At 45.7% G+C, this 15,677-nt stretch overlaps 1 protein-coding gene across 1 annotated transcript in view; it reads left to right on the top strand.

Annotated features, from left to right (window-relative positions):
- Nucleotides 1-5,789: 5,789 nt before the first annotated feature.
- The window catches only part of LOC126090559 (early growth response protein 4), a 145,978-nt gene continuing 136,090 nt past the window's right edge, over nucleotides 5,790-15,677 (top strand). Inside the window, exon 1 of the mRNA XM_049906995.1 lies at nucleotides 5,790-5,860. The gene's annotated coding sequence lies outside the window, so the exon portion shown is untranslated. The remainder of the gene's footprint in view (nucleotides 5,861-15,677) is intronic.

Genomic DNA, 15,677 nt, shown 5'->3' on the forward strand with positions numbered 1-15,677 from the left:
GCAAAACGCAAACTTTGCCCCAGGTGGCCCACGGCTTGCCATCTCAACCTCAGAAGGGCTACCTTGTGACTACTCGATTTCACGAGCACGAAAAAACGGCTCCACGAAACAATGTACCACAAAGGCCCTTCAGGCAGCCAGAGTCACGGGCAAAATCGGCCATTATCATTAGCCACTTCGTGATCCCGCCTACAGCGCCTGTTTAAATTGCAGCCTTCCTGCGAGATCTTAAAAACTCTTTGTGCAAAGTATGTTGGAACCAAGGGCTGTTATGGAGAAATCACTCGCTCTCAAAATCAGCCCAGTCGGCTCCGAGCCCCACCCATTCAGAAAAGATCAGGGAGAGTCTAGTCCATCAACTTCACCAGGGACTGCGCCTACACGTCATCGCCGATTGCGTCCAAATTTATAGTATATTCAGGGCTACGCCAGAAATAAAGTGACAGAAGTAAGAACTCAAGATGGCCAAGTATTCGGAAAAAATAGCATTTTTAGTGCGCATAGGGAGAGCATACTGTAAGGAAAAAGAAAAGTGATGTATCATGAAGAAATAATCCAAATGTGTGCTGAACATTTGAATGATTTATTCAACAGAAACCGCTTCACAAACTGAGCAAGTCAATAACTCGTTGGTCCGCCTCAGCCCTTAGGCAAACTGTTGTTGAGCTTGGCATTTATTGGTAGACTTGTTGGATGTCCTCCTGAGGGCTGTCGAGCCGAATTCTGTCCAAATGGCGTGTTGGATCGTCGAAACACCGAGCTGGTTGGAAGACCCTGCCCATAATGCTCCTAAAGTTCTCCACTGCAGAGAGATACAGCGACGTTGCTGGCCAAGGTATGGTTTGTAAAGCAGCAGAAACACTCCCCTTGCGCGGGCGGGCATTATCTTGCTGGAATTTAAGCTCAGGATGGCTTACGATGAAGGGCAACAAAATGGGGAGTCGAAATCGTATTTTGCTGTAAGGCAGGCATGAATAACAGTGAAAGTATTCCTTTGCCCTCCTTCTCGTATCATTAATGAAAATATTTATAAATACAGTATATTGAGCATTATTTGTGGCCGAGCGGTTCTAGGCGCTTCAGTCCGGAACCGCGCGACTGCTACGGTTACAGGTTCGAATCCTGCCTCGGGCATGGATCTGTGTGATGTCCTTAGGTTAGTTAGGTTTAAGTAGTTCTAAGTTCTAGGGGACTGATGACCTCAGATGTTAAGTCCCATAGTGCTCAGAGCCATTTGAACCATTTGAGCATTATTTCCGTGTATTTGCAGGGCAATTGAGGCAAAAAAAAAAACTGTCCGCCCCCGGTAGCTGAGTGATCAGCGCGACAGACTGTCAACCCTAAGAGCCCAGCTTCGATTCCCGGCTGGGTCGGTGATTTTCTCTGCTCATGGACTGGGAGCTGTGTTGTCCTAATCATCATCACTTCAGCCCTATCAACGCGAAAGTCGCCGAAGTGGTGTCAAATCGAAAGACTTGCACCCGGCGAACGGTCTACCCGGCGGGAGGCATTAGTCACACGACATTAATGTAAAAACTGAAAATAATCGATGCACATCCTTGGATTAGCGTTCTGAGCCCTTTCCGCTTCGCCAAGCGAAACAAATTGCTCATGTCTCTCCCAACCCGAGTCGAAAATGCTATTTTTTCTAAGCGCTTCGCCACCTCAAGCTTCCACTTATGTTACTTTCATTTCTGGCTAAGCCCTCCATATACCATACATCAGTACGAAATCGGTGATGACAAGTAGGAGCGGTCTTCTTGTCATCCCGAACAAAATCCCACCTCAACTACTAAACGGAAACTAGGCACTCGTAGCCGATTATATCTAACACTCACGGGGGGCAGATAAGTGATATGTTACAAACTACTTCGGAGAAAGGTAGCATCCTGAGAAGAGTAGATTCGAGTACAAATTTAGGAGTCTTGCATTGGTAATACGGTTTATTTCTGCACAGTAGCAAACAAGTGTTTAAGCTTCTTATATGTCCACTGCCCGAGAGCAAGGTACCGACTGGAGGGGTAATCGCGCCGAGAGCTCGTAAAGTGTAGCGGCGGCGTGTCGTGGCGTCACGCGGGCTGCAGATCCGGCTCGCGACACCCCGAATACGGCAGCAGCAAGCGGCTTAGCGCTCACCAACACTCACCTGGCAAGTGGCGCGCCACGTAAACACCGCCGGCCGCGGGGTGGGGGCAGCCGCCTCGTCCCACACTTGCTCTTGAGGCGTCCAAGTTCGAGGACTGCAAAGTGACCGCATCTCCGAGGGCAACGTGGAAATCTCCGAGGCCTACTAGAAGCGAAAGACTGTTTGATTACGCTTCGTCAGGGGAATAGGATGAGGGTCCCAACAACTTGCACTTCGAATACATTATGGGAGTGGCAGTGATCAATGTCTTACAAATATTTGCTATTGAAAACAGTCTTGATCACGATTTATTTATCAAGATGACCGGTTTCGACCACTACTGTGGTCATCTTCAGACCTACAAGTTGTATACAAAGCTTTAATTAGAGGGCTACATACCGGGTGATCAAAAAGGCGGTCCGCAGCTCGTGGTCGTGCGGTAGCGTTCTCGCTACCCACGCCCGGGTTCCCGGGTTCGATTCCCGGCGGGGTCAGGTATTTTCTCTGCCTCGTCATTACTGGGTGTTGTGTGCTGTCCTTAGGTTAGTTAGGTTTAAGTAGTTCTAAGTTCTAGGAGACTGATGACTCAAACGGACGTACAGAATATTTCTGACATGCTATACAGGGTGTTACAAAAACGTACGGCCAAACTTTCAGGAAACATTCCTCACACACAAATAAAGAAAAGATGTTATGTGGACATGTGTCCGAAAACGCTTAATTTCCATGTTAGAGCTCATTTTAGTTTCGTCACTATGGACTGTACTTCCTCGATTCACCGCCAGTTGGCCCAATTGAAGGAAGGTAATGTTGACTTCGGTGCTTGTGTTGATGTTGACATGCGACTCATTGCTCTACAGTACTAGCATCAAGCACATCAGTACGTAGCATCAACAGGTTAGTGTTCATCACGAACGTGGTTTTGCAGTCAGTGCAATGTTTACAAATGATGAGTTGGCAGATAACCATTTGATGTATGGATTAGCACGGGGCAATAGCCGTGGCGCGGTACGTTTGTATCGAGACAGATTTCCAGAACGAAAGTGTTCCGACAGGAAGACGTTCGAAGCAATTGATCGGCGTCTGAGGGAGCACGGAACGTTCCAGCCTATGACTCACGACTGGGGAAGACCTAGAACGACGAGGACACCTGCAATGGACGAGGCAATTCTTCGTGCACTTGACGATAACCCTAATGTCAGCGTGAGAGACGTTGGTGCTGTACAAGGTAACGTTGACCACGTCACTGTATGGAGAGTGCTACGGGAGAACCAGTTGTTTCCGTACCATGTACAGCGTGTGCAGGCACTATCAGCAGCTGATTGGCCTCCACGGGTACACTTCTGCGAATGGTTCATCCAACAATGTGTCAATCCTCATTTCAGTGCAAATGTTCTCTTTACGGATGAGGCTTCATTCCAACGTGATCAAATTGTAAATTTTCACAATCAACGTGTGTGGACTGACAAGAATCCGCACGCAATTGTGCAATCACGTCATCAAGACAGATTTTCTGTGAACGTTTGGGCAGGCATTGTTGGTGACGTCTTGACTGGGCCCCATGTTATTCCACCTACGCTCAATGGAGCACGTTACAATGATTTCATACGGGATACTCTACCTGTGCTGGTAGAACATGTGCCTTTACAAGTACGACATAACATGTGGTTCATGCGCGATGCAGCTCCTGCACATTTCAGTCGAAGTGTTCGTACGCTTCTCAACAACAGATTCGGTGACCGATGGATTGGTAGAGGCGGACCAATTCCATGGCCTACACGCTCTCCTGACCTCAACCCTCTTCACTTTCATTTATGGGGGCATTTGAAAGCTCTTGTCTACGCAACCCCGGTACCAAATGTAGAGACTCTTTGTGCTCGTATTGTGGACGGCTGTGATACAATACGCCATTCTCCAGGGCTGCATCAGCGCATCAAGGATTCCATGCGACGGAGGGTGGATGCATGTATCCTCGCTAACGGAGGACATTTTGAACATTTCCTGTAGCAAAGTGTTTGAAGTCACGCTGGTACGTTCTGTTGCTGTGTGTTTCCATTCCATGATTAATGTGATTTGAAGAGAAGTAATAAAATGAGCTCTAACATGGAAAGTAAGCGTTTCGGGACACATGTCCACATAACATATTTTCTTTCTTTGTGTGTGAGGAATGGTTCCTGAAAGTTTGGCCGTACCTTTTTGTAACACCCTGTATACTGCCTTACACGTTCGGAACGTGGTTTCTCGACGCTCTAATGTCGGGAGCTCGGCACTTTGAGTGCGCATCGTTCGGAGCACGGTCCGTATGGCGACTGCATAAGAGAGCCATATAGCGCCGAGAGATTACTGCAGCCTAAGTTATCCGTTAGCGTACCCCTGACCTACTTGGGAAAACATTGCTCGGCGGCATAACGACTGGCGCTGCCCACGCCGACGAGCTGGCGTCCTTCCTGGCCGGGTAAGGCCTCCGCGAGGGACGCGCGCGCCTCGACCCTGGCCTAGCGCCTCGCACCCGACACGTCACACCGCGTCGCAGCAGCGCTCGCAATTAGCGAAACAATGGCGCTGCCGGAGCCGCGCCGCCGCGCCGAGGTGCGACCGCCGTCCTTACCGGGAATGCCTACCTGCCGCCGAGCCGCGCCGCGGGCTGTGACGTCACCGGGCCGAGCTGCCGGCACGTCGCCGCCAAAAACTGCGGACGGCGGTGGTGGGGGTCGGGCGAGCGAGGAGAGGTGCGAGATTTAAAAAGACGTTGCATCAGGAGCCGGGGCGCGGTGGTGGGGTGCGCGCACGGCCGCGGGGAGGGGGCAGCGGCGGGTGGGGGCCGGAGAAGGGCACCGCGTGGCATGACGCGCCGCCCGCCGCAGCGGCCTTCCTGCCGCCCGAGCTAGTCTCGGCCCGCAGCCGTCGGCGAGCGTCGCGCCGAGCTCCCCGCGCACCCCATCTTTCCCTCGTATTGCGCCCCCCTCCCCGCCGACTGCCTACGCGAGCGGCGGCCGCAGTCCGAGGTGCCCTGCCGCCGGCTTCCAGGCGCTGGCGATGACGCCGGGTGCGTGACGTCACCAATGGTGGCGCCGCCGGGGGACGCCGCGGCAGCGCCGGGAAATGCGTCGGTGTCGCCGGTGAGTAGCTGTCACGCACACACGCTCGGCCCGCGGTCGCCCCCTCCTCCGCGGCTCCTCCTCCCATTCAGAAACGCGGCGCGCGCGGCCCGGCTTGCGCCAGTGTCAGCTGGCCGCTGCTCTCGGCCGGTCGCTCCGACGGCCTCGTCCTCGCTCGGTGCGCGTCAACCCGGTGGTGGCCGCGCTAGTCGCCGTGGTGGTGGTGCTCCACAGTGCTCGACCGACCTCCGATTACTACGACCTATTTTTTTTTTTTTTTCGTTCTTTCGACTCGCGCGCTGTGCGTTATTTGTGCTGGTGGGGGAGGTATTATGTGCTGCTGAGCTGGCATGGGTGGCGCGAGCAGCCGCCGAGGGGCCAGCGGGCGCCATGCCGGCTGCGACGATGAGAAGGCTGCGGCCCAACGACGAAGACTCGGCCAGTGAATCGTCGGAGGAGTTCGTAGACATCCTGCAGGTGCAGCAGCTGCTGCTGGGGGCGGCGGCGGCGGCCGCGGCCGGCGGGGGTGGCGGGGGTGGCGCCGGGGGTGGAGCCGACCCGCCCGCACCAGCGGTCGCGCCGCACCTCCATGCGCCCAGCGTCGACGATCTGCTGGCGCTCTGGCTCGTACCTCCAGGTGCGCCTATACTTCTCACTATCACTGTGTCATCGGCGAAGGTAAAATCTGTGGGTGAATAGCTCGCGTCGCGTTACTCTTCAAACTACAACACTCGACTACCTCCATCTGATAAGGTACCACAATCGTACAGAAAGTGTAACTTCCAATATCGGTTAATTTCGACTGTTATGCCATTGTCAAGCGGTAGCTGTCGTGTGCCGCGCGGGATTAGCCAAGCGGTCTGAGGCGCTGCAGTCATAGACTGTGCGGCTGGACCCGGTGGAGGTTCGAGTCCTCCCTCCTTGCATGGGTGTGTGTGTTTGTCCTTAGGCTAATTCAGGTTAAGTAGTGTGTAAGCTTAGGGACTGATGACCTTAGCAGTTAAGTCCCATAAGATTTCACACACATTTGAACATTTTTTGGTAGCCGTCGTGCATGTGGACTGTCCACCATGCTGTCCAACCAAAGCCAAATGGCGGGCAAACATAAAGCTTACGACCTGATGTACCAACTCACTGCTTTAAGTCTTACTGCTGCCCACCATACATTGCTAGGTGGACGGCCTGGTACCCATCTACCGCTTGACAATTATGTAATAGCCGAAACTAGCCAACAGTGGAATATAAACAATAATTATTGTCACTTCAATACTCGACCTTTCGACCCCTCTGCTGGGATCATCTTCAAGTATCCTCTGGTATCCCCTGTTGGTTGAACCCGACGCGACCTACTCGCCCTAATGATGTTACCTTCAAAGACGACGGGCACGACTTATGCAATAATGCGCAGGTATGCAGCCATAGGTGGTGTGTTGTTTGATACCTGTCTAGTTCCGCTCATTTGCTGCGGTGGCGAAAAGTTAAGGTTTTAAAGCACATCTTGACATCGCCGTCAACGCAGAGTAATGTTATTTGCAATTGCTGGATCTGCAGAGTGATGTGATATAGGAATGTGATCGACTCGAAAAACCACGCCTTCCTAAACCATTCTTATCAAGTGACATTGTCAATACAAACGTAACATTAATAGTGATTAAATGAAGGTCTTCTACAGATATAGTGCCTAAACGTGGTGTCTCACGATCAGCCTACATTTCTTAGTGTATATAATCTGAATTAGACCCAATGTCTAAATAATGTTCCCAGTTACATGATTGATAGATTGTCCAGGAAGCAGCCAGACTTTCTACATCACCGGGAATGAAAAGGCAGTCGTCAGACTGTCGTTGCTCTCGCTTCTGTTACGATTAGGCATGGAGACTGTCATTCAAACAGTGCGAGAAAATCAGTGTTTTATAAACTTTTGTCGCTTCAGTGTTATCATATGCTTGCTATTTACCGCCATCTGATGCTTTAAAACTTTTTTTATTGCTATCAATTTCGATTGTAACAAATAATCATTATCGTTAGGGACAAGATGTATTTGAGTCACAGAATCTGTCTGTATACACACATCGTGTTCCATCTACGTATAAAGCCTTTGAGCCTCTTGGCAATGTTTGTTCCATTGTTTTGACATTATGTGCCGTGGAGTGTGACAGCATATATGCAGCTGCATACATACCGTGATTGAAAAATTTCATGTGCTTTATGATGATTTGGAAGAATGGGAGCTGGTAACGATAATGTTTTCAAAGTAACTGAGATAGTTCTGTAGAATTTTCAATGTAGTCCGCAAGCTATATGGCACGAAATACTGAAACTATTTCAAAAATTGTGGTAAGGGACCATTGTAAATGATGCCTTGCCGATAATTCTCATGTCCTGTTTCGCGGCTCTGGAATTATGTATTTTGATTTTGGCTCAGTTATCACTTGAGATTGCAGTGCATTCTTCAGAATAAGTGTTTCGATATTGGAAATGTAGCTTAGCGCCGTTGACGTTTCAGCCAGTGTACTATTCATCAGCATATTGAAACTATAATGTGTTTAGGGACATTGCCGTCGTTTAGTTTAAACAGCGATCAGCGTCTGTGTTGAGTAAATCAAATTAATTTTGAGACGTTACAAGCGATAATTTTATATGACTCGTGAGTTGCCTGAAGTGATTAGTGTTGCTAACTGGAACAGTCTCAAGCTGTGTACCAGTACAGTTGTCGTCCGATCCACTATCTCCTCTGAACACCCAAACATCCATTAAAATGGACTCGCCTTGTTGTGAAAGGAACTGGTTCATACAATGTTTTATTGCTTCAGAGATGCGGTTGTATCGTGGTCTTCAGAAGGCCCTATTAGAGATATTCGAAAATGATATGGGTTTGAATGAGTTCACATTTAATGTAACAATTAATGTGACGAATTTCACCGTATCATTTTCAGTTTCAGCTATCGCCGTTAGTGCTTAAGTTGCAGAAGTTCGCGTTTCGTGTCACTTGGCTATTTTTAGTTAAGCGTGGTGTTTAATGCACACTTTTTCTCTACCTCTGAATCAAAACACTCTGTCAAATACGATAAACAGCTACTAAACGTGAAGGTTTTGGGCAGATTATCTCCGTGTTTCCGAAGCAATTATAACAAATAGTCACAATAACGTGACTTCCTTTGTCGGCTTATTATGTAGAAGTAAAGCAAGTAAGATGCAGACGTCATTCCTCGGACATTCATATCGTTGCCGGTAGCATCTCTGACCTATCTCTGACCTATCTCTGACCTTAGACCCTTTGGAAAATGAGTCACATTTAGAGGTCGCCGGCTGCGAGTTGACTCACGTTGTGTCTGTGCGACAGGTTGACATTGCAGAAAACCTTGCCCGCCACCAAAGCCGCGAGGAGTCTGGTCCGTGACGGGATCGGTTCTAAATAGTCGGCGTTTCTCCCGCTTCTGCTGCAATTGGCGCGTCTGCTGTGTGAGTCGACTGTGACGTAGCGCCGGCGTACCGTTAGCCGTAGCGCGCAGCCTCTGGCCGCTGCCAACTGCCTTTTATGATTCATTCCGCTTCCTCGCAATCAACTGCTCTCCGACAAACGTGTTCTTGCAGTATATTTCGCAGTTAGTGAGATGGAAACTTCTGCAATGCAAAGATTACACTATTTCGCCGAGGACATCTTTATTCGCTGTATTTACTGTGATTCCTAGTCACCAGTATTTCGACTGGCTTGTAAGCGTCGTGGACCACTTCCTTTCCTAGGCCACCCTTCTCGTCTCTGCATGCCTACTAAACTCAAAGCCTCTTTTACAGTATTCCCATCCCTGTCCACACCTATTATTTTTAACATTTTCAGTTCCCTCTGTTCAGAGATGGTAAAGGATCAACGAAAAAGCTATGTCCTCAAGAGTAGTCACACACTTAGGTGGAAGCAATTTACTTAGCAAGTCACAGTTCGGATTTCAGAAGGGTTTCTCGACTGAAAATGCTGTTCACGTATATTTACTCATGAATTAGCAAAAGCGTTAAATAGTAATATGTCGCCAATTGGTATTTTCTGTGGTCTTTCCAAGGCGTTTGAGTGCTTTGAACATATTACTCTCCTAGAAAAACACAAGTTTTATGGAACTGATCGCTTTACACGCCACTGCTTTGAATCATGCTTGACAAAGAAATAGCTAAAGATTGTGCTAAGTAATTCAGACAATGTCGGAAGGAAGAAAACTTTAGTGACTAGGGTTGAATATTGGCTCCACTCTTTCTTTAAATATGTGAATGACCTTCGACATAAAATTCAACAAGCAAAATTAGTACATTTTGCACATGATACTAATGTTATAATGAATCCCATTAAAGGAAAAGCAACAGAAAAGTTAGTAAATAATATTTTCTGAATAATTATAAAGTGGTTCTCAGAAAATTGACTCTTCCTAAATTTTGTTAGAACACACTACATTCAGTTCTGCACAGCCGAGCGGTCTAAGGCTTTGCAGTCATGGACTGTGCGGCTGGTCCCGGCGGAGGTTCGAGTCCCCTCTCAGGCATGGGTGTGTGTGTTTGTCCTTAGGATAATTTAGGTTAAGTAGTGTGTAAGCTTAGGGACTGATCACCTTAGCAGTTAAGTCCCATAAGATTTCACACGCATTTGAACAATTCAGTTCTGCACAGCAAAACAGAGTCACACCAACAACTGATGTAACAAATGAGCAGGAGTCAGTAAATAGGGCTGAATTCTGCAAATTTTTGAGTGTACATATTGGTGAAAACCTGAACTGGAAGAAGCATATTACTGAGCTTCTCAAAAAGTTAAGTTCATCTACTTTTGCTCTTCGTATAATTGCTACTCTTAGAAACAAACATATCAACCTGTTTTGCACTCACTAATGTCTTACGGAATAATATTCTGGAGTAACTAATAACTTACAGAGAAAGTACTGATTGCACAAAAGCGAGAAGTAAGAATAATACGTGGTGTTCACCCACGGACTTCATATAGGTACCTCTTTAACGAGCTTTGACTGCACTGTCATAATACATATATTCGCTAATGAAATTCGTCGTGTACTGTATAATCGTTCACGGTTCGAGAAGACCAGTGATGTCAATACCTAGAACACTAGAGGCAAAAAATGAAGTTTATTATCCATGTTAAATCTGTTAGTAGGTGAGAAGGGAGTTGAATACGAAGCAAAAAAAGTTTATCGTTTGCCCAACAACATAAAATGTCTAACAGGTAGCAAAGCAAGTTTTAAATCTAATTTATAAGCATTTTTCCTGGACAACTCTTTCTATTCCATTGACGAATTTGTACTTAAAAGCTGGTAGCCATTAAAAAGAAAGTAGTGATTAAGTATATTTACATGAGTAGGACTAAAAATAGTAATGTGTTCATTAGCAGTAACATAATATAAATATCGTATAATCTGACTCTTTGCATGTCAACTAGATAAAATGATCCGTTCAAATGATCTATAGAACATAGAACTAACCAACTAAACTAAAACGAAGCTAATAGAATATAAACAGCGTAAAACAGGTAATGCTGAGGGGATTATTTCGGAAATAAGACGCTAAAAGTTGTAGATGAATTTTACTATTAGGGCAGCAAAATAAGTGATCGCAGTCAAAGTAGGGAGGAAATAAAATAAGGCTGGCAATAGGAATAAAATCATTTCTGGGAAAAGAGAAATACGTTAGTGCCGAATGTAAATTTAAATGTTAGGAAGCCTTTCTGAATGTATCGGTGTGGAGTGTAGCAGTGTGCGCAAGTAAACGTAAGCGAATATAGCCCTCATAAGAAGAGAATCGAAGCCACTGAAATGTAATTCTACAAATAATGCTGGAATTTGTTTGGGTAGATCGTATAACAAATGACTAGATACTGAACCGAACTAGAGAAAACGGAAGTTCATGGCACAACCTGGCTAAACTAAAGGAGTAGGTAATTTGGTAATAGAGGGATGTGTGAGGGATTAAAATTGTAGAGGCAGACCAAGTCTCAAATACAGTATGTGGATTCGAATGAATGTGGGTTTCAGTAGTTACGGAAGGATGAACAGATTTCAACAGGATACATTGGTGTTGAGAGCTGCGTCGAAACAGTCTTCGAACTGTACACCACCACCACCACCACTACTGCCACTACCACTACCACAACAACAACAACAGCAACAACAGTTCCGTTCAGTGTCAGTGATTCTTTTATGTGATACATCCCTTTCATTCTTTTACGTTCTTTCTAGGAGTTACACATTTCTTACTTAACCTAAGTAGTTCATATTTATTTTCCTCCTACCTCACTACCTCATTTCACATACTATCAATTTCTACTTCCAACGTTTTCCACGTTTCACTCGAATGCAGTGCCTTTATGCAGATGTACACACTCAAAACTTCCTCAGGGCTTATCACTAATTGATATCAACAAGCCACTTATAACGAAGGTAGCCAGCATCAATCCGTCCCTGAATTCTCCCTTACTCTGGCCAGATTAAGTTACCTTGCTTGCTGACTAACAGAATTGTTTGACTTCTTCATTGCCTTCCGAAGGTTAGCGGATGACCATTCGCCATTCTGTTCCCGTTTATCAGTGTCGTCTTTATTTAGATATTTCTCAAACTAATTCCTCTCTTACTTTCTCACTCATTTTAGCCGTTCGTTATCTTTTTATACCCAGGGTGAAAAATAGTGTCTTATTTGAGGCCTCTAGTAATGTTAAAATTGTTTTTTTCGCTTCATTTATTGTTTCTTACACATTAAAATTAAACAACAATGACTGTAAGCTGTAATCTTAACTTACGCTCGTAGCTCGAACTTTTCCCTCTGATATGTCGCTTTCTACCACAACTTCATTTTGATTGACATTCTTCAACAGTCTTCAGCTTCTGTACTTTTTCTTTGTAGGATCCAGAACATCTCAGTAATTTCATAGGACTATTTCTTTCCTCATCCCTTAGGAAACAAATGCTCCAAATACGGCAGAATCAACAATAAGCAAATGTCGTTTATCATAGAAAAAAACTAACCTCCAGCCGAATAGGCCTTGAAACCTCAAAGGTACCGACCGACCACCGTGTCATTCTCAAACCACAGACGTCACTGGATCTGGATATGGAGGGGCATGTATTTATTATGGACGTTTCTGACTTATTTTTTTTAATTACAAAGTGATGCCATTGTGAAACCGTGACTGTGCTGAAGTTTATTACCGGATGTCAGTCCCTTTAGATCAAACAATAATTTTATTTGGCGCAGTGGCTAGCACAGTGGACTCGCATTCGGGAGGAAGACGGTTCAATGCCGCGTCCGCCCATCCTGATTTAGGTTTTCCGTGATTTCCCTAAATCGCTCCAGGCAAATGCCGGGATCGTTCCTTTAAAAGGGCACGGCCGACTACCTTCCCCGTCCTTCCCTAATCCGATGAGACCGATGACCTCGCTGTCTGGTTTCCTCCCCCAAAACAACCCAACCCAACCCAATAATTTTATTGTCATCAGAAGATGAAAGTTTGTGAGATTCAGAACCGCCAACAAGAAAAATGTTGTGCGATCTAAACCGCCTAATTCCCCGTAGTACGTTTATGAATCTTCGGTTATATGCATAATAATGTTAAGTATTCATGTACTACGAATAAATTTCCGATAATATTCAGCGCCTAGGAACATTTCAATGTGTTAAACATTAAACAATAACGAGTTTAACATGAGAACTGATCACTTACAGATGTAAAATTACACATTCGCTATTGCCCGACGCAGAAGTACAATAAGTATTAACCGTAAACTAACTTTCTATCGATTGTTATCTTTTGATGCTGTCTTCTCATTTCATCAGTAACGAATTCACTTAAATTCCACAATAACTGTTTTCAGATGATGTTTCTTTTCTTGTACACATTTATTTCCTGTTCATACTGAAGCCGGTGCCCTGCTTACTGTTACTGGATTGTGCGTCAGATACATCTCTCGTCTTCCAGTGGAGTTATTCTATACTGTCCACTCTTCCATGCCAAATGCTATGCATAGTGGCCGTCACATTACAGGTGACAGCCGTTGTAGTAGGATATCACTGGACACTTGGTATGTCCACTCTCTCCCAGCTGAGAACCAGAGTGACGTCATGCTTAGAGGATTGCACCACTTTTGGGGCCTAAACACTGACAGCGTGCGTCACCTGTTAGCTACACTTACGACACTCGACCTAGCTGAGCGCCGAGCGCCACCTCTGGACTACCTTGACAGAGAATGATGTCGTCTTTTGCAAGTGCTGGTAACCCAGCACTAACCCGAACCCGAACATTAAAATAAATTGGTACAGTGCAGTGAGTGGCTGTTGCACCGAAAAGAGAATTTGCTGGTTTCTAAATCGTTTACTAGACCTAGACTGTCATCGATTGAGCTTGTGGTCTGATACGTTAAACAGCGCATATTATAAAAGAGTATTGTGGACTAGATCTGTCACATGACTCCAAATATACGGGGAGTAAAGCAACTACATATAAAAGAATTAGATTGTTTGGAGCACATAAAAAAACACTTTTCTTATGTGAGAGGTGCATCTTTTCCGCGCTAGAGTGTCATGAAAGTTTGGGCAGTAGTGATCTTCGAAGGTGATGTTCTGACTGCCGTGCGATAAATAAGACGGCCGGAGTGGCCGTGCGGTTCTAGGCGCTACAGTCTGGAACCGCGTGACCGCTACGGTCGCAGGTTCGAATCCTGCCTCGGACATGGATGTGTGTGTTGTCCTTAGGTTAGTTAGGTTTAAGCAGTTCTAAGTTCTAGGAGACTTATGACCTCAGCAGTTGAGTCCCATAGTGCTCAGAGCCATTTGAACCATTTTGTGCGATAAATATTGTTTTAGAGGTGCTTTTGGAAATGTCAACTGTCAACATAAATGCACTACCTGCATCTGCATACTAAATGATTGTCTAACATCTTCAAAATAACTACGTTTCGCGAATACTGGCCGCAGCTTCGGTCAAAAGGGCAATCAGCTCGTTTGGAGTGTCTTTAGGTGCCTCGTTCACAAGACGCTTCATATCCCTCCACAGAAAGAGATCCGTAAGAGGTCAGCAAAATTTTTAAAACACTGTCAACCTCACGGTAGTTTGAGCACCGTCTCTGGACATCACTAGAGTAAAAACCTTCATAGACCCAGAGGGGGAAAACGATGCACCTGTGACATTTTTGTCACACATGAAAATCTCCTCTAAACGTCTAAAGTTTTGTATATGGAATTTTCTTACGCCTTGCGTGCTCTGCGCTATTGAATTTGGTGACTGGAGTAAGGGTTGCCGCAAGGATTTTTTAAAAAAATATGTAATTTCCTACCCAGACGACCAGAATGGGAGAAATCCCAGTAAACTATAAGTGGAACAATGTTATTTACAGGTGGAAATGTCTGACAGGATTTGTTAGCTGATACTCCAAACCCGGACAGTGTTTAGGTCAGTGTTGTCCACTCTGGGAGCTAAACGTCTATGTACACTACTAGAGAAATAAAGAATCTAGCATGGCTACGAAGTCTTTCGCGATGTATTTCTTGAATAAAAATCTCTCGGTGTACATGCCGCGTCAGTTCAGGATAACTGACGCGGCATTTACACCGAGAGATTTTTATTCAAGAATCTAGCATGTGAAGAATATCCCTGGAAGTTAGAGTACAAAAAGGAAACTAAGCGTAGATACATAACTTTCTTTGAATTAGTTAGCTTATATCAACTGCCTTCCCTCAGTTATTTCGAAATGTTTCAGTGACCATGCTCCGTGCCGTAAATCACGGTGGCTCGTATTGCGTCAATATTCATAACTTCATGTGCTACGTTATGGGAAGAACATTTCGATTTTCAGCACTTGATTGGAATTTTCGGAGCTAGTGAATGTGTTCCACTCGACCCTGAGAAAACGAGATTTTTGACACAACAAGTGAAAAAATCGTGATTCACAATGACTGAAGCAACGAAGTGTTCTGGACACAAATCACTCGAAAGCAGCAGTGAAGCAACAGGCTGAGAACGCAACAAGGATTCGTGCGATAGGCAACCATAAATTCGACCCGCCACGCGGTCAACGTGGAGAACTTCAACAGAAGTGAGACAGAAATAGCGCATGGTTCATTGAACGGGCATCTTGGGCAATGCCGTGTACTGATTGTCAGTGAAGTCATTCATTCGCAACAGCGGCGTTAAGGCTTTTCGCTGTTTCCGCTTCTCCTATTAAGACAGGCAAACGCGAAGAACTCTTTCGGATATAGTGTTTCACGGTTTCTAGACAATTCTCTAGATTTCTAACAGGGCTGGCTACTCTGTCAACACCAAGAGGTAGTGAAGCATTACTGAATTCGCTCTTGAAATTAGTTGTATTTGTAACAGCATCTGTTTCTTTCCTTGTCCCCATATACGATACATTCTGAGTTCAACTACAAAAAAACTCCCTCATCAATACCATGTAACGATTATGTAAGCATTTTCCATT

The sequence above is a fragment of the Schistocerca cancellata genome, chromosome 1, assembly GCF_023864275.1.
Source record: "Schistocerca cancellata isolate TAMUIC-IGC-003103 chromosome 1, iqSchCanc2.1, whole genome shotgun sequence".
Lineage (NCBI taxonomy): Eukaryota > Metazoa > Arthropoda > Insecta > Orthoptera > Acrididae > Schistocerca > Schistocerca cancellata.